We start from the raw sequence: 25,788 nt of genomic DNA, 5'->3' as shown, positions 1-25,788 counted from the left end.
AACACCAAAAATGTTGTTACTTGTGTCAAATTAAGTATCCACTCTTGTCCGTAAATTATCTGCAATAATAATGTTTCTTTCAATTATACCCATCGAATGTTTATTATATATGTACGTTCAATGAAATATATGATCCCGGTAGATAAAGGCAGTTTAGTCTTATTATTTCTCGATCGTAAGCTAGGAAAGTATTGTAATAGATATGATCCATCTGGCGGATGGCTACTTTCATGTTTTCTCCACATTTTTTTCTTGCACTGTGATAGGTATTATCTATTTTTTTTTTTAAGAAATCGATTTCTTCGGTCGCACTTCAAAAGCGAAGGAAGTTCTGTCTGATAAGATGAGACCTATTGTTATTTTTATCACGCTTTTATTAGCTTGGGTTGTATGTATCTATGTATGTATGTATGTAACGGAATCTTTGAGCTTAATTTTCATCGGTTTCTAAAAGTCTGATCATCTTGAAACTTTGCACACGTCTCAAGGATCGATGACAATGCAATAATTTGATAACAGTTTCCCATTATCCTTATTAGGACCGCCAGGATTTATAAATTCTTTTATGATCCTGTGTAGTGGAGTAAAAGAGATAAAGCTAGCGCGCGATCTGCGCATGCCTGTAGTATCTGGTTTACTCTTCGTTGTAATTATAGTCTTGATTAAAATACAAATAACGGATATTAAATGAAAAAAACAAGAACGGACTTTTAATTAACTAAACGTGTGCAAAAATGGCTGATCGCATCTTAATTGTGTCAGTATATACCACGGTTATCTCTCTCCGTGTCGATTATACCGATCTATACCGATTATTTCTGTTTCAAGGACAATTTCTGCATAGCTTTGGTTTTACAGTCGGTAAAGAAGGAATTAATTATAATTAAAACATATCTAATCATGAATTCTCACCAACTTAAATAAAGATAACAAATTTTGATTCAGAAATACAAACATGGAGGAAAATTAACTATTTGGGGGGTAAAACTAACCACAATGATGAATTGTGTCCCGTTGGTCCGTGAGGGCGATTGATTTCGAACTAATTCCCGTTGATCGATCATACGGAGACCACTGAGTGGTTCTTTCTAGAAAAATCTAAATAAGTAATTAATTCCCCAATTTATGAATTTGTCGCAGACTAAAAAATGAAAAATAAATAATAGTTTAAAAAACTAAAAAAACACGCTTTTATTGCTAATCGAACTAAAAACTAGAAAATAATTTTTAATGACAGAGTTTAATATTACAGTAGTAGAAGATCAAACAATCAATCATAATAAATCACCTCAAATTAAAATTATAATAAAATTTAAGTTATTAACAGAATAATTCAATTCAGAGTAAAAAGCGTGGGGTGCATTTTACTGCGGTTCATAACTATCCTCTCATAGATAGTTGCCAATATGATGATTGTAATATTTAAAATATCAAGCACCCCACGCTTTTTACTCTGAATTGAATTATTCTGTTAATAACTTAAATTTTATTATAATTTTAATTTGAGGTGATTTATTATGATTGATTGTTTGATCTTCTACTACTGTAATATTAAACTCTGTCATTAAAAATTATTTTCTAGTTTTACATTCGATTAGCAATAAAAGCGTGTTTTTTTAGTTTTTTAAACTATTATTTATTACTATAAATTTCAAAACTGGTACACCGAATGTCTAATATCTTAGATTTTATTTGGCAAGAGAAAGTTTAATCGCAAGTTGAACGAAAATAAAAACAACTATACAAATTTTATGCAAAACTTTGTTTGTCAAAATGTGTATTGCACAGAAAATTTTCCCATAAAATATAATCCGGTAAAACGTAGAATTATAAAAAATATTCGCATGGAATTGCTTTGGGTCAAATGAGAATTGTTCAAATGTGCTAAATTGGTCAGAGCTAGATTCGGTATTGTCGTGAATCGGTCAGTTTTAGAATATCGATGGAAAGGAAACTAGACCGATGCACCTGATTGGTGTGCACGGAATTGTGCGGCCTCAGTTATTTTAACTTGACCGATTTGTCCCTAGACCGTTTGACTCTGTCGACCGATCTAGACTAAAACTTTTTGATGTGCAGACTTTCCATATATAGATATTTTAATTTTTGTACATTTTCTTGGAAAATCGATTTATCCTACTAATAATAAATGCTATACCTTCTACGTCCACATGCTTGTCACATAATACAAACAAAAAGGAAAACTATCTACTTAGTAATGTATTTTGGAACAAACTGTATTTTTTGTTTTATAAAAATCAATCATAAATAAAAAGATATGTTTTGAAAAAAGAATTGGCACAAAATAGAAACTAACAAATACCTACCACTAGTTTTTGAGAAAACAATTATAGTATATCTGCTATGATGCCAACTCAAGCCGCTTTAGAAAGGCATTCGAGAACGACAGCGTAACTGTTGAAATGTGTCGACAGTGTGTTGAAATGTCCGATGTTGCGGGGATAATTTCCTGCGCGTGCACCTAGTGCTCATTCGGAAGATCATTGGCGTTGGCTACACTTGCAATTCCTTTGTGTACAATGAGCACACGAATTAGATCCAAACCTCTAAATGCACTTTCGACAAATATTTACGACAGCACATGTTTCCAACTGAGTTACACAAAGAGACAAACATAATGGAGTGTCCACTAATTGTAATCATGCCACAACAAAACTACATGTGTAAATGTGCCGCAATATCGTTTTTATATCTTAATGGAGGTATTTGTTTTTTTCCTTGTACAAAAAGTTAAGTGGTTAGAAGAGTAAAGTGTTTTGCCACTCAGGGCAAACATTGCTGCTGATGAAAGACCGAACAAATTAAGATACAGATCACTTTATCTTCTAACAATAGGGAAGGCACGTTTTCCAAAATTGTTATTGCACATGTAATAAGATGTTTCGCCGGATTTTCGAAGACAGATTTTGTACTTCTAATGGATTAGAATTTATGAAAAGGATAGTTGGCGATTTTATGGGCCGCTTCGGCTTTAATTGGCGAACGTCGCGTTTAAAGGAAAACATCCAAGAATGAATTGGATGTGTATAAAACTGTTTTATGAGCACATAAAATATAGAATTACCAATAAATCCAAGTAAGTAACAAAACAACTGTTGTTCAAATTAGTATCGTATATTGTTATATAGACGACATAAGTTGTTGTAAGTTACAATCATCACTATTGATTTCGGTTGCTCTCCAGAGGTCGTCATTCCATTGCGTATTGCGCCCACGATGGCCAATTTATTGTATATTTACAATTTTATCCACTTAAATATTTTGGCAAATACTCCCCGAGTTAATTGATTCAAATTGAATCAGATTTCTTTGCCAAATCCAAATGGTCGAATGGCTTTTACTTATATTAAGTGGACCGACTGAAAAACTACTGAATTAAATATAGACAACGCTAAGTGCCTAATGCATCAAACGCTAAAGTGCAATTTCAAATAAATTCAAGAGCATTAGCAACGTTAACAACACAACCCATTAACAAATATTTACATTTTGCTTTTCTCTCGACGAGCTCCAATATATTACGAAGACACATTAGGCTGTAACGGTGCCCCTTCTAATAAAATCGTAACATGATAATCCTTTCCAACTGCAAAGCGACCTTTTTTCTCAGAGAAAACTACTTAATGCTCTGGTATGTATCTGCGCTAATGGAGGCCGAAATATAAAATCGATTTTACAGCCGACATAAATTTCACAATTAGCCAAATCGATTAAACTGATGTCTATAAAATTTTTACCTCTTATGAAACACACGCTGTGGGAAATATTAGATGAAAGTTTTTGACATATTCCAATGTGATTTTCACACGGAAAAAAAACCAACGGCTGAAACTTCAGTACTGTTCTCATAAATAACATCTATTTATGTTGAATTCCTTTAATTTAAGTTGTATTTATTAAGTATTGCTCTGAAGTTTTTTCATAACACCTTTCATTTTGCAATACATTAATTTTTTAGTGAAGCTGAAATTAATTTTGACGTCTGTACTGTAGCATTAATAAACTGAAGTCTCCAGAAAGCTATTATTCACCGCCTTCATTACTGCTACGAAGCAACTGGCCAGCCCTTTGAGCATTTGTTGTAAATTTAAAGCTATTCTTTGTGTCAACGTTGACTCTTTGATTATGATTATTTACTTTAATTAGCAATTAATCATTGTTTTCATTCATTGACTCAATTTATTGGTTTAGGACACAATTTAATGGTTATTTAATATTACTGGAAACTGAGTTTACCACAGGACAATAACAACCAAATTGCTTACATGTACATATTATAATTTTTAACTTATTACATAACTCTGCTACCCAATACTCCGAGTAGCTGAGATTTACTCATCATAATTTGTGGTGACGTCATCAGTTTTTAAGGGGAATATTAAAAAACATGATTTCACCTTCGTTTTTTTTTTAATATTCTGTAAACAGTATACCTTAGTTTCAGGTAGCAACCAATGTTTAATTATGTGTGGTTAGAATTTGTATAAGCAATTGTTTAAAATTTGATTAATGAAAGTTTCTTTTAAATATACATATTCAATGCAAAATAAAGAATCTAATAATTTTAGTGTAATACATCAATAGCAATGTAACTCAACATTATCAAAATAAAGGTTAGTGTATAATGTGAGACCAAAGGTTAAAAAGCATATTACACGTATGTTGGAATGTTTGATATTGTCGAGTGTAATATAATAATAACAGTACTAAAATAGGAGTACTAAATTTTTGAGGAAAATGGGGTGAGCCGTTCTTGATTGGATCAATAAGACGAATTATCTCCTTAATATTTTTTTTTTAGTCACCCTAGATAAATAATTTTAGAAAAATGAATGCACATTTCAGAAAAATGTTAAAACGCTATCATCAATTTTTTGGGGGCCGATTAACGTATAAATTTTGATTAATGATTTAAGTACCATGTTTACCATGACCTTGTAGCATCCGGTTTTGTAGTTCCAAGGTTGAATTCTAAAAGATAGTTCCGATTTTTTTCCAAAAATCTGAATGTCTAAGCTAAAAAATCCAGATTCATAAACCATAAGTGTTAGAGTATGTTTTTTTGTAAAATTTAAATAGCACTTACTATGAACAATTTGGAGATAACGTCATCACATTGTTGGGAGAGATGATCACACCAATTTTGGTTAGCGTTCTACCATCTACACGATATTCCAAACAGTAGGAGATTATCTGTCTAATTAAAATTGATACAGACGACAGACAGCAAACGCAGACGGAAACGAGAAACCTGCTATTTTTCATGGGATCTTGAAACGTCGAGAAAACATGAAAGTAGCCATTCGCCGCTCGGGGATAAGTAAAAATTAATAAAACTTATTAAAATAATTTTGCCTTGACTTACTTGTTAAAAGTAAAATAAACCTCTTGTGGAATTTATTAAAATAATTTCAATTTTGAAGTTCCCGTAATATGAACCAATCTGTGGTCACTTTAAATTATTTTCTAAGGTATTATGATCACAAACTGCATTTATCAAACGATACATTTTGTGATAAAAAATACACGCCATATTTATTTATCAGAAATCATAAAATATTTCGAGGTGTAGCTATTATTACGGTATTAAAACATTATATTGTTTAAACCGGATATATTATTTCCCTAATACGGAAGATAATGATTAGTTGTCACGCATGGATGATTTGCTATACATTTAAACATATTAAAATAGTCATTTTAGGCCGTTAAAATTCAGTTTCAATTACAACAGAGGTTTATCAATTTGCACGTATATGAAAACATCCAATAATAAATAAAAACGCTCTTGACAATTTTATTCCTTTCTAATTTACCATAAATTTTAAAAATAAATGCTTCCGAGATGAGGTTAATTAATAATCCTGTCCAGACGGCGATGGTAACAGTCACAAATACTTAGCTCGTTAGTTATGACAACTGCAATGTCATAAGTACTATGAAATTACAAGTTATGTAGCAAAGGAACACCCAGCTTTACACCTAAATGTTCTTTAGAATCTTAATGAAATATCGTATTCAGTTTTTTCCTCATTTGGAATTAATTGGTTTTCACTAAGGCAGACTATGCTGTTAGATCGCTGCTTTTGCCTCGCAACAATAATAATTGTTTCAAACAATCGACCTTTACAACAGAGCAACGATTTACCTTTTACCTTGACAACAATGAAGTTATTCTTCCGTTCAAATCGTTTGACAAAAATCCACGTGGCCGTGACAATTAAATTTTATGAATTTATTCTAGAATCCGCGATGTAAACAGACATCGAGATTCACCGATAAAGTTGGATACCAATTAAATCGAATAATTCGAGGTTTAACGAGGTTTATTACAGGAAGATTAGAGAGATGTAACAAAAAAGATGACGATGATGATGATAATAATAGTAACGGTGATTCTGAGCTTTAGAATCGTGCGCTTTTTTCTACTGAACGCCAATTATCGAGAAAAAAGTATCTCGACCACATATCCTTTCACTAACAAGCTGCTCTTGATTAGCTCGAGCTCTGTTAAAACGGTTTTAATGATTAATTACGGTTTTTGCTGCGTTTAATTGTTTTTATATAAAATACCCAATTAATATTTGAGCGGTCTCAAAACATACCCGGATTCGCATATTCGGTACATTCGTATCGCTTCACAGACGGGTTTTTGTGTGGAAAAGCTTCTTATATGTAACAATTACTGGATATACAAAAAAGTGTACGTCTTAGCTTTTTTAGTCGCTCAAGTAATCTCACCTGGTATCTGGTCGGGTAACCTTGATCTTAACAAAACAAACGTACCTGAAACAATAAAAAAAAATTAAGCAACTGTGAAAATTTAATAATTACTATTTTAAGGTTATTTAAGAAAAACATTTACATACAAACTGACAATATATCCATCTAAATGTGTTGAATTTTAATTGCAAAGTTAAAATTAAAACTTGATTTTCAGAGATTATTTGGATTTTTTTAAATTTGCTTACAATCAGTTTAGAACAATAAATTAATTTTTGGTTTGCAAACTGTCCGTCCCTTATTACTTTTTATTTCCGGAGCGGAAACGTAAGAAGTGTAGTAAACTCAGTTAACTTCTACCTAGTAAAACTTTACAGCCCCATTAACGGACAGGGGGCAATTTAGTTTTACGAGGTACAAATCAACTTAGTTGACTATATTCTAATATTGTAATAACTAGGGACCCGCTACTTTAATGTTTTCTTAACGTTTTATCACTCCCAAAATATGAATATGATATTCATTAAACGACTAATCCCCGAGACTACCGGACTGATTGTTGTCAAATATTGTATGTTACCTATGTTAGGTATGTTCGACGATAAAACACTTATCTACCAAAATTCATCTGATCATCTCCACCAACAACTTGACGATGTCACCTCGAAATTTTGCATGATAGGTCCTATTAAATTTTTTTTTAATTACATACTCTTGTACTTGTGGTTTATAAATGTGCAATTTGCCCTAGGCATGCAGATTTTTGCAAGAAAGTCGAAATTTTATAACAGTTCAATACCCTCATTACACGGTGACTAGTACAGGGTCGCAGTAGGTCATGTAAACGTGCCGCCTCTCAGATTTAACTGTACGGAGGTCCGTACTAAGTGCCCAAGAACACATAACAAAGATCACACATGGACCACACAGATGTGTATAACTGGTTGCCTAAACGCTTCATGTTTTTAAAAATAAAACTAATTCATTACTATAAAAACAAGTTTATTGCGGTTAAACATCACAGCAAATGTTGGAAAATGTTCAAGGCACATGTTCACTCTTTTTTTAATTTCAAAAATGTTCTGTAACATCCTTTCGTCAATATTTTCGACCCGTTGCTCAATTGTTCAATTCTGCTCAACTCGTCTCAAATCATCAACAATTTCCTTAGATGAAGTCTTCTACGAAATTTCTCTTTGTTGATACTGCCAGTTCGAACAAATCTGTTGATTACATATCTAAGGTGGGTCTTTAACGATGCTTCTTGAATTATTAAATCACGATATTTGGCCAGATATTCTTGCTTACAAGCGGTTATAGAATACAATAACTCTTCGTTTACGAAGTCCCACTGCGATAAGACATAACGATGAAAGTGTCTTGTTCAACAGAATAAACCATTTTCACAGTTTTCGCTTCTTAGCACAACAACAAAATTTTCGTACGCAACCACCAAGAGTTCTGAAAATGACTGTTTTGTTGAGAATTACTGTAATTCGCACTTGAAAAACATTAAAACAATAAAATCGACGACTTTAAATGACAGGCTACATAATGATGCATAATCACGGGCATAATTTCAGCGAAGCGGGATTTTTGAAATCCATGGCCAACTACGCCCTTTGAATCATTTATAAAAGCCTTGTATTTTCTATAAATTTTTAACTTATGAGGCTATCATAAAAAAATACCAAATCAAATGTTTCAAAGAAGAAGTTGGTCTGCAGTTCAGGGGCGAGGAAAGTGATGTCCAAATAATCTAATTATTTTTTATGACAACCCCTATAACTTATAATAAATATATGTGTGGACTTTGTTAAAGTACAGGTAAAGATGTATGCTATGTAGTGGCAGCAGAGATACCGACAATATTAAACATATTTAATGCAATTGGAAAAATTATCAGTATATGCTTAATTTCGATTTGTTTACGCTTATTCATCGAAAGAATACGGCCATTAAGCACGTATAAACCAGAAGAAGCGGTAGAATTAGAATGATTTTGTCTCCTCAAAACAGAAGAGGTGACTAAAATTATTAATGAAGCTACAATGGAGCAAAACATTCTGAATATTATTTTGGGTAAGCAACTACTATTATGATAATTCTTATTCTATTTTTATTAAATATAGGCGGACGCAACATTACTATATCCTTTTCGAAAAAATGAGGTGAATTGTTTTTGATAAACTGCACCGGTGCTCTTATATTGGTATCAAATGTGGTTGTGCAATTTGAATTTTTTTGCCAATATATGACTGCCTAGGGTAAAAAATCAAAATGGATTCATAAACCACATAAAGGAGTATAATGCTGTTTTGTAAAATTTAAATGACGTTTACTGAAAAAAATATTGAAAGGAATCTAATTGGCGGTAAAATGTTTACTTTAATTTTACATACGTACCAACTATGTTTCATGAAATTGGGACAATATTCTCTTCTCGTAACAAATTAATTTTAAACATTTGTTAGACCCGTTGCTTTCTATACTAACTTATTTCAAAAGTTAAATAAAAATAATCAACACCACGCACCAAAAGCAATTTCAGTTTTTTATGCCACCACCAACCAGGGAGATCTAATGGTAATATAAATTAATTAAACAGGAAGTAAAACAGAGTTATATTCCTTTTGTAATCTATACACTTTCTTAGAATTCGTTGATTGAGCTTGCAGGAACACAACATTTAATGAACGTTCAAAATAGAAATAAACAGACGATGGTCATTACAATGATTAAGTGTGGTGTTGTAAATCACGCCGTTATTGTAGGATAAGTTGAATGTTGATGTATGGGACGCAAGTAACATTTTAACATTAGAACGTCTAGTTGAAACACTGCCAGGAAAATACAATATGTAACCAATTTTATCAAAACGACTGTATTTAGTTGTTGAAACGAACACCCACTTGTTTTTGATTTTAGCCGAGACATAAATAAATCAGGGCTGATCAAAATGTTTAAAGTAGCTTATGCGTCGTATCATTGTCGAGCTGTCATAATAATCGGACGTCATCAGTTGATTTTGAATTGAAAATTTGGCCTGAAAACTTGACGTCACAGTGTGGACTTCTTTTTAGGCGGTCACGCTTGAAGTATTCTATAGTCTTTTCTAAAACTTTCAGTGAAAATTATGATTTATTACCTTACTATTAGTATTAATTAATGTGGACTAATGGTTGCACAGTTAAAAAAGTATGCCAAAGGCAGTTTATTACACAATGACCTCTTTCAGGTATGCTACACGCTACAAAATAAAATTATACATATTAGCCTTTTTGGAGATGTCTTATTCTCGAAAATAAAAACAATAATTAATTAATATTAGTATTCTATTTAAATCTACAAGATGTAATTATGCGATTTCCAAGATATTTTAGATAATTTGACAGTCTTAATACAATTCCTTTGGATAACCGCGTACAATTACGACCTAAAACATATTTTAATGACGTCATGGGTTCTGAAAGGGATAAATACACACACAGTTACATAAAACAATACTTAATTTCAACGCAATTCCACAATTTATAGGATTATTCCTGCTAAAAACGGGAAACTATCTTTTTATAGTTCATCACCTGTTAAACGCCAAAAACCAGAAATCAGACATTTAGCAGATTAATCCTTATTACATTGTCTCCTCCAGCGGTTGCGTGGGAAGTAAAAAATTAATTACATTTTATTTAACCACTTTTAAACGCGTTCGGTTTTTACATACCTGATTTCAATAACAACATACTGAAGATATCAAACTCAAGGTAGTGTTAAAGATTTTATCATTCGTCGACATGCAGTTTTCCTCTTTCGTCGTAACTTGCTGAACCGTCCAAAACACTTAAACGGAAGCAATCCACCTTGAACAAGGTTCAAAATCATCCAAGTTGAAAGAGTCATTTCTCCAGAAATAGCTGTCGACATTACATTATAATAAGTGTGTACGAACTTTATTACGATCAGCATTGTGTTACAATATTGGGGAAAACTGAAAATGTACGGCATGCATTATTTTATTTAATAACGGTAGGTACATGAACTAAACTACAAATGTCTACATATATTTATGATGCAAGTGTTAAATATATTGATTCTTCTCTAGGAGTACGAAAAACACTTAATGCACATTTTTAATCTTATTTTTTCTCAAAACTTAAAATTAAATAATAACTGCAAACGTCGTTCTCTATTATTTGTTTAATGTTATAATTCGTATTACATTGTATCCTTCAAAAGAGATATATTTATCCCCCGCTAAAACTCGTGACGTCTTTCCAAAAATTATTCTGCAAATCTTTATTAAAAAATATAATGCCCTGGCATGCATGTCTATGAAGATAGAAAAATATTCACCCCCACATGAACCGTTTGCAATAAAGGACGTATTTTAAATAATAATTAAAACTGCTAATAAAGACTAATTTATCAGTTAACTTAGTATATAATCATTAATCAACATTAACCAGTGATCGATAAACTACGTCTCACTTAACTGAACTTAACAAACTTTCGTTATATTTAGGAGTAGAAACAGTAAACCAAAAATACATTTTACGATTTCTGTTTTAACAATTTGGAAACCTACAAGGCCAACTAATCGTTCACTCAACATTGTGGACATAAGCATTTACATAAAAAGCATATTTGCTCTAAATAACTTGAATATAAATACAAAAGAAACGAAACGAACAAAAAAAAACACCTAATCATATCTCTAAATGTGATCATCAAAATTATTAGACCTAAACTGGGTTTAATTTTGTCCGAAAAAACATTGCCTTGCCTGAATGATATTTTTATATTTTTTCGATGTTTTTGTCAAGAGAGATATTGTTATAAATAAATAAAATGAATAAAAAATTTAATTGCTAAACAGAACATCCAATATGTAGTAGGATAATAGGCGTATTAATTATACATAATGTAATAACAAGAAAAAGAAAATATCAAACAATAAAAAAAATAAAATAAAAATAATAATTAATCAATAAGGGGGACAAACCATAAAGGCCCTAGATTGGATCCCTGAGGAACAGCGCAAGTTGCTGTAAAGACACTGGATTTGCAACATTTATAAGATTATAAGACACGCAATTCACTCAAATAAGATGTCATAAATGTCAACAAATTACTCTCTCGAAAAATCAGTATAGATTACATCATTAATTTACCCTTTGTTTTCTACTTCTTGTTTTGCTTGCCGGACAAAGTTTGCTGGATTTAAAGTTATAACTATTTGCAGGTAATTAGGAAGGTACCGCTAGTTTAGTTGTAATTTATAAACAAATAAAAAAATACTTATATTCTAAAAACTTAATACGGTAAACAACATGAACCAGTTATTGTTTTGTGTTGAAACATGTAAAACCAAAATTTTTCTTACTGCTTGGTTGTCGGGATCTACATCCAGCGCTGGACAATAACTAATTACTTTGTAAATAAAAACTACTCTTGATTTAGATGATGCCAACTTATATTTGGCACAGTATTTATAATTGTAACACCTGATTATCGCTTCAAATTAATTTTTATAATAACAAATTTTTTAACTACCCCTGTTTTAGAAAAGTAAGTTCTTTTCATTGGAACATCCAGAATGTTATTTATCTGAATATGTAAATAATTTTTACTTTTTTCTTGCGACTGGTTTTGTCTATATTTCTATTCTACAAAACTAAATTTGTTTGATCTACTTCCGGCGCGAGGGAAGCTCTGTCTAATAACATACAAGCAATTTTTTTGAAATAAATGTTATGACACTGCGTCCCCATTCACGTTAGCATATTTATTTTAAATCAGTTATGCATTCCACATATACAGGAACTTTTCTTTTCCGATATTTTATGAAGGTACATACGAATTTCATAATTGTACTTAAAGTAGGGCCGTTTGAATTTAGTTACCCGTATTTTGTTGAAAATAAAACTTGGTAAAAATGCAGTACAACTTAGATCACTGTAATTGGCAAAATGCCAGCACGCTAAATAATTGGTTAAGATTGATTTAGATACTGACTTAACCAATGTATTTCTAAGAATGTACCTCTGAAGAGGAAACAAATATGTATATTCGAAATGTTGGAAAATATAATTAATTTAAAATAATCGCATTTTTCATTAAGAAATTCTATAGTACCCATTGCCAACTACTAGCAAATTCGTTGAATCTTAGGTTTTAACGAGACAAAAAAAGATTAATTTCAAACATCGTTTCAAAAATGACGCCCCTTTTAAACCCCTGAAATCGCGATTCATTTTGAGAATTCAATAACAACCATAAAATCAACAATAGCCCTCTGTCATTTATCATAATTACGAAACGTGTGCCGACGTGTATAGCCCAGACCGGGCTGGTTATAGCAAATGACTTAACACAGTTGATCTGATACCATATATATATCATGTTTGTTACGTTAAAATGCAAGTCAGGGTGGCGAATGAGGGCGTCTCACATCAACACACCCACTTCCTTCCTAGCTTGACCACTTGAGATGTTATTGTTAATACCGGCAAAACCTGTATCTGCTATGACCACATTCAACAGCTGAAGACGACGTCGTGAGGTTTTATACAGTCGCATTCCTTTACAAGTTACATAATAAAACTCACTTTTCAAATAGCAATCATTTGACTAATCGATGCCGATTTGTACCAACACAATCGAAATTAACAGATAAGCATTCGAATTGCCGCAACCTCAAAAGCTAAACAAAATAAATGGTGGCTCAATAATGTGTTATTTGATCGACAAACATAATGCGAAAAGTAAACGTTATCAATCGATAGTGCAGTTAATTTTCCGAGTAATTTGCTCATTACACGCGGTTTATATTTGGATGAGGTTGATGGAAGAAATAATTTAATCACATTATGCAACAGAGTACCCAGAAATGCATTCTCTACCCTACGTCCATAGAAGAAGACACCCTTTCTGTAAAACAATAATGCATTTAGCTTTTAAGTAATACTTTTCAGAAGCTGACAATGCGTCAGCTACTAAACAATCAAAGACCAAAGAACCTGAATTTTTGGAACAGTACATGTGACTAAGATTCATCCAAAGGATATGCACAATTTTGTAGCCACTGTACCATTTCTTAAAGGACTTTATGTGACACTACAGGAACATTTAATAATATTTTACATATAAATTACGACATTTTTTTTTAAAGCTTGCATCTTAAAGAATCTGAAAATTGACAATTTTCCAAACATAACGAAAATTCTGTTCTCCTGCTGAATTTATTAAAATAAGGAATTTGTAAAAGCAAGAACTGTGTGAGTACATATGTATTTGACGCAATTTTATAAAATCCATGTCCATTACATACTTGTATTACAAAACTTTTACGAGTTTGCTCGATATATTACCAGTGTGGCGTATTCAAAATTAACGATTTAAAAGCTTCCCTTTCTACTGTTTCAACCAAATTCTCTTCAAATCTGAAGTACTCGAAATATCCAACATTAATTAAATAACTCTTTGGTTCTGAGAAAACGGTAATTAGCAATGTATTGAGTTAATAATAATCCCCGTGGTATTCATTACACTGAATACTCATTTAATTAGCTCATTAGTTGTTTAATTGATGTTACAAACTTCTCAAGCGCTGTAAATAAACTTCTTTGAGAGTTTTGGTCAGAAGTGGGATTCACTCTGAAATGACAGAGTGTACTTCGTAATTAATTTTCTTAAAGGTACAGCCGAATTTTTCGCCGAAAAACGAGACCGGCTTTTATAAGTAAGGCCGAGTTACTTTGATGGTTTTATCGGAGCAGCTAACAAATTATTGTACAGGGCGAAATAATTAGTTTTGATATTCTAATTAAACCGTGATCGTACATCTTCTACGAAACAATGACAGGGAATTAGCTAGAGTAACCTACCAAAAGTACACAGAAAGCGTGCGAAAAATAATTAAAAATACAGGCTGGATTTTATGGGCGCGCTTTATTAAAGTGGGAGAAGAAAAATGAGAAAAACTTTTATCATATCAACTGTTTGTGTGAGAAATTACATTTACAGACGAAGCTAAAAATACGGCCGAGGAGAAAATGCAATACCATTACCGAATTAAATATTTGTTTCCAGCAATTTTAAATTGAATTTGCTACACGAATACGAATACTCTATATACTTAGGCAAACTTCGATTGTTTTGTTTATCGGTAGATTTTATGAATATTGAACTTACAAACAGTATCGACCTTTCATTGCCGGGTCTATAGAAACTTTGGAAATTTTACTCAAACCCAAGAAGATTGATGTTAATAAGTAATCCTTATACCGAAAAAGCAATATCAAAAAGCGCTATAACTTAGAACAGAAATTAAAGAGAAGTTCTGATAGCGTCGAACTCTTCCTTATTCGATCCACGAGAAAACTGCGGCTTTATATTAAAGTGAAAAAAAAAACATTGCTATTTTAACAGTTGTAACCAACGAAATCGTTCTACCATATCCACTAGATTACAATCTTATGTAGCATATGTACGCCAAAAAATCCCCTGCACCTGTCAACTAAATATGAAAGTATGCAAACCGATCACAGCAAAACTCACTGAACTCTTGCAGTATAATTACAATTTATACAACTGTTTACAATCTGCATTTTTCAATGATGGATACATCTTACTGGCTTGCAGCAAATATTTCAAAAATTTGTTCAAGTTTCTTCATTAGCTGTATTTCCCACTATAGTACAAATTACACCTTGTATAAGCCGATACAGTAAAATTAAATGCCATTTTACGTCATCCAATCACAAAGTAGAAATGTTTTGCAAGCTCTCTGTGTCGAATTATTGAAGTGTTTTTAAAAGCGCGGGAAGTTCAAAGTATGTCAATTAACCACTTACAATCGATTGCTCTCCTGATTTTCAATGTCTCTTTTACATATTTGTTCACAGTATTTAGTGCGAAAATTAAGGGTGAGATTTTTAGACGAAGCGACGAAAAGCTTCGCTAAAAGTAGTTTTTTCATGTTTAAAAAGAAAAGTCTTGAAAATAAATTTTTTACACGATGAATAAAAATACTCTAACAGTTTTTGAAAGTACAGTGGAATAAGACTCAAGATTAAGAAATTGCAAAAGCCCTGAACCCAAATCGTTAAATCTCAAACACAAACATTTATAAGGTTAATCAGAAGTACCTATTCAAGGCTAAAGAAAAAAAGATTATATATTATTATTATGTAAATTGGCTAGTAAGTAGAACCCAGTTAGAAGCCAACTTAATAACGCGACTGATATACTGAGATTGAAGCTGATGAATCAAGTTTAACATACTACAGCTAAAAAGTTTATTATAGATCCTAAAAGGATATAACTTTGACTCATGCAATGTCAGTAAAAATTAATTTTAAACCTCGTGACGTGATCGAAAATATATCTACCTCCTCTTTAATAGATGAATCATTTTTTAGCATGCGATGTATTGAGGAGAATGGTAATACGTATATTCGCTGTTTCAACTTCAAAAGTGTGATATTTTTGGCAATCACATGATGGTACTTTAAGACGAAATTTAGACAAAATCTGAGGAGAATCGATGAAATTGTTAAACAATTGGTCCAGAAATTTAATTGAAAAATAAATTTTTCTGTTTGATAGACAGAATTTGAATTCTTTGAAGTAATCAGTCATTTGGGTAACCCCCCACTGGATATTCACCTTCTAAGGTAGAAACTAGATATTTTACAAATTTCCTTTGAACATTTTCGAGCGATACGTTTGCGTATTCAAGACGAGCTCTAACTAAAGATTTGTATAATATGCTAACACTGTTGCTGTTCTGCAGATATTTACCACTTCGTATCACAAACCCTAATGTTTTATAAGATGAAGAAATGACATATTCGACACTTCGGTTCTTAAAAGCCTCTATTCTCGTAATGTAATTAGTAATTACTTTCAAGCGAATACCTAATTAAAAATAATATCAGAAGATATTCGAGAGAAAAGTAAAATGTAACATTTATCTTTGTTTAATGTTAGAATATTATTGGAATTCCAGTCTACAATATGACTGATGCTACTCTGCAAGTTAGTCCAATCTTCTATCGAGTATAGAGTCAATACAGTGATACATTTTTAAGTCGTCGCCATAGAGTAAATATGGGATACGCAACTTTGATGTTAAATCATTTATGAAAAAAAAGAAACAATGAAGGTCCCAAGACCGAGCCTTGGGGTAACCCCGATTTTTGTACAAATTTTGACGATCTGTGCCTCCTGTACTGTACAAAAAGCGACCTATTTCTGAAATATGACTCTCTATACATACAAGTGTAACAAAATCATTATAAAATCCGAAATTGTTCATTGTTTGAATGAATTTCGTATCATCTATATATCAAAGGCCTTAAGTATAAGACATCAACCTGTTTGTGATTATCTAATGATAAGTATCGTGCAAAAATTTATCGCTGTATTGACCCCATGGAAGATTGCACTAAATTGCAGAGTAGCACCAATCACATTGTAGACTGGAATTCCAATAAATTAGTTAAAGTGGATCTTCCAGCAATAAAATCATGTTGGTGAAAAGTGATGGTATTATCAATATCGCTATATATTCTGTTATGCAAGATAAACAGGTTGCATTCGGGAAATTTTCCACTTCGAAGGAAAAACGCCATGCCAACATTTTGTTAAATATTATTTTTAGAAGATACGAATCGGAGAAATAATTTGCACAGTTCTTGACAATTTCTTGGGGATTTGAGATATCATCGAAATTCATGACAGGGAAAATAGAAGTTGATTTGTTTAAAGAAATAACAAAACTCCAAAAGCGCTTAGAACTTGTTCTGATGTCTTAATTCAATTTCTTTACGTGATTCCTGTACGCTATAGAGCTAGCAATGTTCAGCTTTGCTCCAGTTTCTTAAAATTCATTGTAATGTCGTTGATTTTTTGATTGTTTAAATTTCAGCCAGACTTTATATATTCGCTTTATAAACAGTATTTCCTTTGCAAACCAGATAGGATATGAAGCTGAAGATTTAATTTCTTGGGACATTTTTTTCAAAACCATGTTTTAATTTTGTATAGAAGATAGAAACAATAGAATCAACATCATTTTTGATACAAATAAAAACCCAGTTTATATGGGCTAGATCCTGATATAGACACTGAAAATCCGCGTTCCTAAAATTGTATTCAAGCATGTCACCATATTGGAATAGATACATTATATTCAGACTTTTCCATAATTGTCGTTATTTCGAGAGCAGGATGAAAATTGTCTTGCAAACATTGCAGTAGGTTTTACTGAGAACCAAATTGAAAACTCTCCCCATATGATTACTACACTATCATACTGTTCTAAGATGATAAGTAACAAACATAAACAGGACTCATGGTTTGCTGTGACCAGTTTACAAATTCAGGCAAGTTGAAGTCGTCTAGAAGAAGTAGTGCATAGTTGAATAGATCATGAGAAGCAATTAGTGCTTCAAATATTCAAATATTATAGTCTTTGGATTTACAAGAAGGGGGGATATAAATTGCACACACACATAAGTTTTTATGCTTAAGAAAAATTTTAACAAACAATTTATTAATGTAATAAGACGAAATTAAACAAATTCGTCCCCTGTTAGCTTTTTTTCAGTTTAATTTGCCAAAAAAGGCCGTTATCCACATGTATGTAATAATTTCACAAGAGTGCAACAACCTAGAATACTTTCATAAAAATACAGAACCTAAATATTGAATTTTTATTTTTCAGCGGACCGACTGGCGTTAAGTATGTATTTTCCAATGTCTTGGCTACAGTTCTTTGAAAAGTGTGACAATTTCGGCGGTCCAATTAAAGTTCCACATGAAAACAGAGAGTGCTTCTCTGGTTTTGCAATTAGCGTCGTAGAATGTGCACGTTCGGGTTGTGTGCGGCATGCGAGACAATCGCTTTGTTGCGGTTGTTAATTATGTATTAATTAAAATGTTGATGAATCACCCCCAATTGTGTCATACTTCAGCGTTCGTTATTAGAAATTTATCCTTTGTCTCGATTTTACAATAAACATCGATGTATTCCCGTAAATTTTGCTGGCGCTAACAACGGATTCACCCCTTGTACGTACTTTTCACTTTCTGCGGTCTTTACTATGTACTTACTTTTTTATGCTGAAAAACTAGATATTTAAACAGTGATGCTTTAGTGGAGCAGGTTTAATGTTGTTAAGCACCTAGGCCTGCGGCCAGTTTGTTTTATGAAGGGGGATATTTGCAGAAATCGATGGCTGCCGCCGCCAGCACCACCACCGCCACTACAGCCGCTGCCTCCACTAATTACAAACGACGTCTAATTAACGATATATAGGAAATTGTTCTGCAATACTTTGAAGTACCAGCTTTAGATTACTACCGATGATGGATTTAATTAATTAACAGATTACTAATTAACTTGATTGAGAAATTTTATAATGGAAACTTCTTTAATACACTCGAGCCTTCAAAGAACTTTTGCCTTTGGACGCCTTCTGTCAGGCCACATCGCTTTGCTTTTTTTATTCACTTTACAATGTTTTTCGATACTTATTTTCGTAAAACGTCAAACCCAGGCAACATATACGAGCCAGAAAATACGGATAATCCATCTTGATTATTAGCAACACTTCGAATTTTATTCATAATTAAAATTTACCAAAGCCATCTCGATACGGCTATTGTACATTACAATTAGCAATCATACAAAACAGTGGTTCAAAATACCAAATTTAGAAAGAAGTACATTACAATAATGTATACAGTAACGGGAACACATTTCATCTGTAAATACTACACTTGGACTAAGTACTTAATTATTTGAACAAAAATAAAAGGCAATAACTTTCCCCAATTTAATTACGATACTGACATCAACACGTTTGCCTACTATATTCAATTATTACTTATCACTAGAACCAAAAAATTCTCAAACAACGAGGACAATTGGAAATTTATTCTTAAAAACAGTTCATCCAAAGTAAATTTCAAAACACTTCTTATGGGAAAACATATTTTTTTGAAAAGTTCAGGGATTTTTGAAATTAAAAAGAGAGTGAGTATGTGCCTTTAACAAAATAGTGAACATTTTCATCGTTTAGTGTGACGTTTAACCACAATAAATTCCTTTCTTTTTATTGTAATGAATTAGTTTTAATTTTTTTTTTTTTTTTGAGATATGAAGAATTTAGGCAACCAGTAATACCGATCCGTGTGGTATTTGTCGTGCGTCCTTGGGTATTTAATAACATTTGCATAAAGTAAAAGGCGGCACACATCCATGACCTACTTCAACAATACAATCACTTGTAGAAACCCTGGACTTTTAATTTCACAATCAAAATGCAACACCAGAATCGCAAGAAATTCTTAAAGCTGCTGAATCGGTGATTCTGAAGTGATTTTTTATCCAAGTCGCGGAAACTATACAATCAACCATATAGCAAATTTAAGAATGAAGGTTCAAACTTATACTTGTACTTGGTTATTCGATACACATACACTGCTGGACAAAAAAAAAAGAACAAAAATACACCTGCAAATCACTCTTATATTATTATTCTTATTATTATTATGAAAAAAAGCAATTTGTGTAATTATCTAACATATATTACTACATTAAAATATAGGATTTTTTTAAATTTCTAATCTAGGTTGGCTTTGAAATAAAAGTCTTGTCGTTGATAACACCAATTTTCAAAGTGTTTATTATTTTTCTGCATTTTACTTGACATTGACGGATGTGTGGTATATGCACCTACGCTTTAAACTACCAGCCTACCTAGATTAGAAATTTAAATAATTGCACGTTCCTTACATTACAGCGGGTGATTTTTTTTTATTTCTCATCTAGTTTTCGCTGCCAATTACCACACCAAATTACGTAGGTCGTCTCTTAGAACAAACAAGTTGTCTTCTGGTGGGTTGCTTATAACCTCGAGTTTTAACATCATTTTCGCAACTTCAAGTTACGGCCCACTTTTCAAACTCTTGGGTGACTAGATCAGAAATTAAAAAAAAAATCATAATTATTAACTATTCTCACTATGATTTTTTAGGATTAAATAAATATTGAATATTCAATCAATGTGTGTATAGACATTATTATTATTTGATGAAATGTAAGCAGAATCTCAAAAACATAGAAGTGGAGGATAGCACATCACATTCTGGCAAGTGCAGCGACTTGTGTTATAGTACTTTTAAAACCAACCAGGAAATATCAAGTTAATTTTTGTTTTTGCTTTTTTCACCTGACCATGAGTCGAGAATTGTTGTTATGTTGGTTTCGGACGACAATTTTTGTGATTTCATAACCTGTTGACAAAACTGCCAGAATGTTTGATCTGTAATGAAGTGTGAAAAATTTTAATTTTTTTATTAAAATGTAACCATCCGACAAGGTTGATTCGTTGATTACTTATTACGTGGTAGTGTTCAAGTCCAACATTACTGAAACTTTGAACTTTATTTTTACGTTTTCATATGACATTTATTTGTAATTTAACAAGTGTCTGGAAAATTCAAGATTTTCATCATCTTGTTTTTTAACAGGAAAAATAGTATTGCAAAAAAAAAACTTCTGAATGAATCTTTAGATTTATGGTTGGGTAAGTGAAATTGGTTTTAGTAGATTTAGAAGTTTAACATTTATGAAAATTTTGGATCGTTCAGAATTTTCAGTTTTTCCAATAGACTTCAATTAAAGAAAATTATCCAGAGTTTTTTCAGTCACGATAATTTGCAAAAGCCACTTCAAGTATTACGCAAAAATCAAAATTTCTTGCCAGTATTTTGAAGTGTTGACATTTATCTACTACACCAAATGATATATATTTCTATCACTTCCAAATTATTTTAATTTTTAATTTCATTGTCTGCAGAAGTGTTTCACCCTCAAAACGGATTAAAACATACAAGGAAAAAAACATGACAAAAAGAAATTGTAAAAAAACTAATTGTTTAGACATATATTTTAAAACTTTAATGTTATAGAAAATGGAAATACATACTTAGTAAGAACCCGCACTATATGAACTAATTCAGTTTTTACTTCCTGTACTGTAAAGACAGTAAAACTCTAACTATAACGTGTGACATTGAAGGAAAAAATTAGAATACCAGTTTGATGTTTAGTATTAATACATTCGTATCATCCGAACTTTGATAAAGCCATCTATGTATTTATTGGAATTATTACGCTTGTTTATAAACGAAACTTTACTAGTATCCTAATACATGGTCTAATGTTACAACAAAAGCAAATGAGGTCCTATGCAAGTACTCACCTTTACATATTTATTTTCAGCGTAGGTGAAAATAATTTGTATTTGTTAAGTTATTCTAATCCTGCGGTGTATCAAGTGCTATTTCGATCTTCGCAAATCCCTACACGCGTTCCAGTAGAAATCTCCTGCCAGCACAAGTATTTACAAACTCAACAATCAGTTAAGTTCCAATAAGTTACCCTCCAATATGTGGGTTTTTAGAAGATCTCCAGCAACAATGATAGCCGTTATTCACGAGTGTCGACGGCGTTGGAAGCCAGCACCGAGGGGCCCCCTCCGACCGCCGACTCCGACAATCACAGCCCCAGAGAACAATGAGTGCGAGCGGCCGGATGTTCGGTCGGCTGATCGGTGGCCCGGTGAGGGATTCCCCATTCCCTCCCTGCGCTGCCTTCGTTTCTACGAGCGAGTCATAAGCTGCCATCGGACTCATTGCCGGTGAAATATATTGGGCTCCCCTATTCTTGGCATTCCACGGGCACACAATACCGTTTCGCGACGCAATGCCATCTCCATTATGAATGGTGCTTCGGCAATTGCTTAATGTTTGGTCAACGATATAGAAATTATTATTTAATTCCAGATGGGGGACCTTTTATCGGGAAATTATGATGTGTCGAGTGTGTGCGACCGACTAAGGGCCGCAAGGGAGCTATGATGTTTCGAGCTTGATACAGTGCTAAAGACGTGTATCATAATTCCACTATTTATTGTGATTTTTAGGGTGGCTTTAACCTTACTGAGAACGTATTGCAGAAGAGCTGGAGTCATATTTTAACTCTTTAGCATAAAAGGATATAGAAACCTCTTGATTTCTGGATGCAGTTGTTACAGCAACTGGAGAGCTAGGCACTATCGGCACCTGATTATGGTCCAACGAAACCAGCAAAACACGTGTGCATTTTGTGTCAAGTTTGGGTGTGTTATTCCGTTGCTGTGATAGAGCACTAAATAGCATTAAATTTTTAGTCGAATTATTTAAGGCCACTAAAATAGTCTGCCGCTGTCACAAATCCCTAAACACTAGCTGACGCATTATGGTTTTTACTATCGTTCATATTTCATTTTTTGAGATGTATTGATATATATACCACACAAAAATATCGTAGGAATCGTGTAAATAGATACTTTCAGAAATTGTTTATATTTACGTCTTTTAGAGTTTGCCTTAATCTACCTTTGAACTATAAAACAAATTAATGTTGACGTTTCTTGCTATAACTTAACAAATCAGCTGCCAGTTCTATGAGTACCGCATTGTCAACCGAACTAGAAAGTATAACGAGTAGCGAACGCCTACTGCTTGAAACTTTCTGACAAAATTGGCTCTTATGCTAAACGTGTAGAAAGACCCCCTGTCGAACACAATATTTTAAATGCAAATCGACAACTTTTTTTTTCAATTGTGCGGTTCTCGACATCATTAAGGGAGTCGGCTATTTATTTGTTTATGTGTCTTTATTTGTGGCTTGTAGCCAATAGCGAACTTACTATTATATTTAGCGATTAGGAAGCTTGTGATGCTGACTCATTTAGATAAATATCCTGCGAAAATTTTTAAGAACAACTTAATTCAGGTAGTTAACCCTATAATTATTTGTGGCTACAATTACAGTAAACATTAACAAAGGTGCTTTGACCCTTACTTTGTGAGATCGTTTATTTGAATTCCTGTCCAAAATCCCAAGTTCTCTAATTTTTATAACTCTATGAAACGAGTAATATGTACACCTTATAAGTATAGTGCATTTTTAACCAATCATTACAGCAGGACAAAGCTTTGCTATATTAAGAAGTTTTTAAATTAACATGTCATTCATTGTAAATACTCGTCTTGTTATCTGTTAATATGCAAGATGATGTTTAATGCGATTTAAACCTTAAAACTGTCACTGAGCTGCAAGATTACTTTGGGCAAATCCTGATGTACCTACTTTTTACTTTAGAATACCAAATAACGTCTGATATTAATGTACTATAAAATTCAGAAGCCACTTTTTGTTCATTTTTGTTTTGTGGTAGCTTAATCAGCTCGATTTTGGATCAAACAATTTCACCAATTGGTCAGCTTTCAAAATAAGAATCCCGAAACAAGGATTTGGAAGCTTACTGGCGAAGTCATACACTAAGTTTTGGGAAGAAACGAGTGGAATATTAAAGAGATCTTCATTGTCATTATGAAGGTCTCTTCAATGTACTACCCGTTTCTTCCGATTTCTTCAATAAAAAATTCAAAGTGTAGGTAAGCAGAGAAAAATGTTGTGCCTCGGTGGGAGTCGAACCCACGGCTCTATGCTTTCCGGGCAAGTATCTTAACCACTGGACCACGAGGCCACTTATCTTTCTCTGTTTACCGACATGTTATTGTGCCGCCACAAAAGAAAATAAAGAAGTCTTTCCTCAGAAGTTTTAGATCTTTTAGAACAAGTTAGAAAAACAATTCTGTTCAAGATCAGAAGACACAACTAGTGGCAGTGAATTTTTCTTTTCAGATTCGATAAATGTTCCTCATTTTGTTTAGTATTTTAACAATTTTTATAATTTTGGCCATGTGATCTAGGTCCCGATGTACGTTGATTAAAGTGTTCGTTGATTTAACTGAAAATTATTTTGTGGTAAAAATCTCTACATCAAACAGCGAATTGTTTTACATAATGCTGAAAAAAAAACAATTTTAATTTTATTTGTTTTCGTAATTAAATAATATTTTAGCTTATTTTTAAAAAGCCGCAAATTTGTAGTAGCTGTAATTTCCTTAGATAAGCTATTATACTTATATTTCTAAACCTGATACAAAAAAAAACAGTTTTTACATATGTTTTTTTTCTTGAATGGAACATGAAGCAGATTTCTTTGTTTTGTATTGTTGTCATGGATTTGATAATTTTTTATGAATTTATCCTGAATTTTATGTACAATATGTGCAACACTCATAAACATACAATGACGGTAAAGTCAGAATTCATAATTCAGTAAAGTATACTTTACATGATTGTCGCTATGATACCCCTACCATAACTCTCACAATTCTTTTTTGCAGAAGAAACAGCTTCTGTAATGATGATGATGAGCCCCAGGTACATATCCCGTACCTAAGCTGCGAGTCCAGCTGAGCATAATAAACCAATGCCCTATATCTAATACACTCCTGATATTACGGATTAAGAAACTTGTCTTAGATAATTTATTTATTAATTTTTCACATTGTGTATACCAGCTCATGTTATCATCTATAGCTACGCCCAAAAAATTAACATTGTCATCTTTCGACATATTCTTATTATTCAGCGACAAGGTTATATTATCCAGGTCAAACTGTATATCTTTTAGGTGAAACCGGAGATATGTGATTTTATTTTGATTCAGATATAAAGAATTTGCCCTTCACCTGTTTAACACAGTGTCTGTAGCTTCATTACAGATACGCTGCATTTTCGTTGCGTCTTTGTCTGAGATCAGTAACGTTGTATCATGCGCGTATAAGGTAAATTGAGTATCACGATCAGCATTCTTAAATAAATGATTAATATATAGTATAAACAAAATTGGCCCGAGAAGAGACCCCTGAGGTACTCCCATTGTACGTAGTAGTTAAAAGATCCGAATTTACATTATATATATAGTTTTTTTCGATATTTAGATATTTTATCGAGACGTACTGAGAGCGCTCACCCAGAAATGACAATAGCCATTCGTGAGCCACCCCACGGATACCATAATGTCCAGTCTTTTCCATCAATTTTTTATGATTAATACAATCAAAAGC

General features: G+C 32.4%; 1 protein-coding gene and 1 non-coding gene across 3 annotated transcripts in view; both read right to left on the bottom strand.

Moving 5' to 3' along the window:
- The window catches only part of LOC135130698 (LIM domain transcription factor LMO4.1), a 330,823-nt gene that overhangs the window by 214,116 nt on the left and 90,919 nt on the right, over positions 1-25,788 (bottom strand). The window lies entirely within an intron of this gene.
- On the bottom strand, positions 24,283-24,356 carry Trnas-gga (transfer RNA serine (anticodon GGA)). The gene has a single exon. It is a non-coding gene; the product is annotated as a tRNA-Ser (tRNA).

Source organism: Zophobas morio, unplaced genomic scaffold (genome assembly GCF_036711695.1).
Source record: "Zophobas morio isolate AGI-343-1 ecotype UQ-CSIRO unplaced genomic scaffold, CSIRO_AGI_Zmor_V1 ptg000017l, whole genome shotgun sequence".
Classification (NCBI taxonomy): Eukaryota; Metazoa; Arthropoda; class Insecta; order Coleoptera; family Tenebrionidae; genus Zophobas; species Zophobas morio.
Note: the sequence above shows the minus strand (reverse complement) of the source record. Positions and strands in the feature narration are given on the sequence as shown.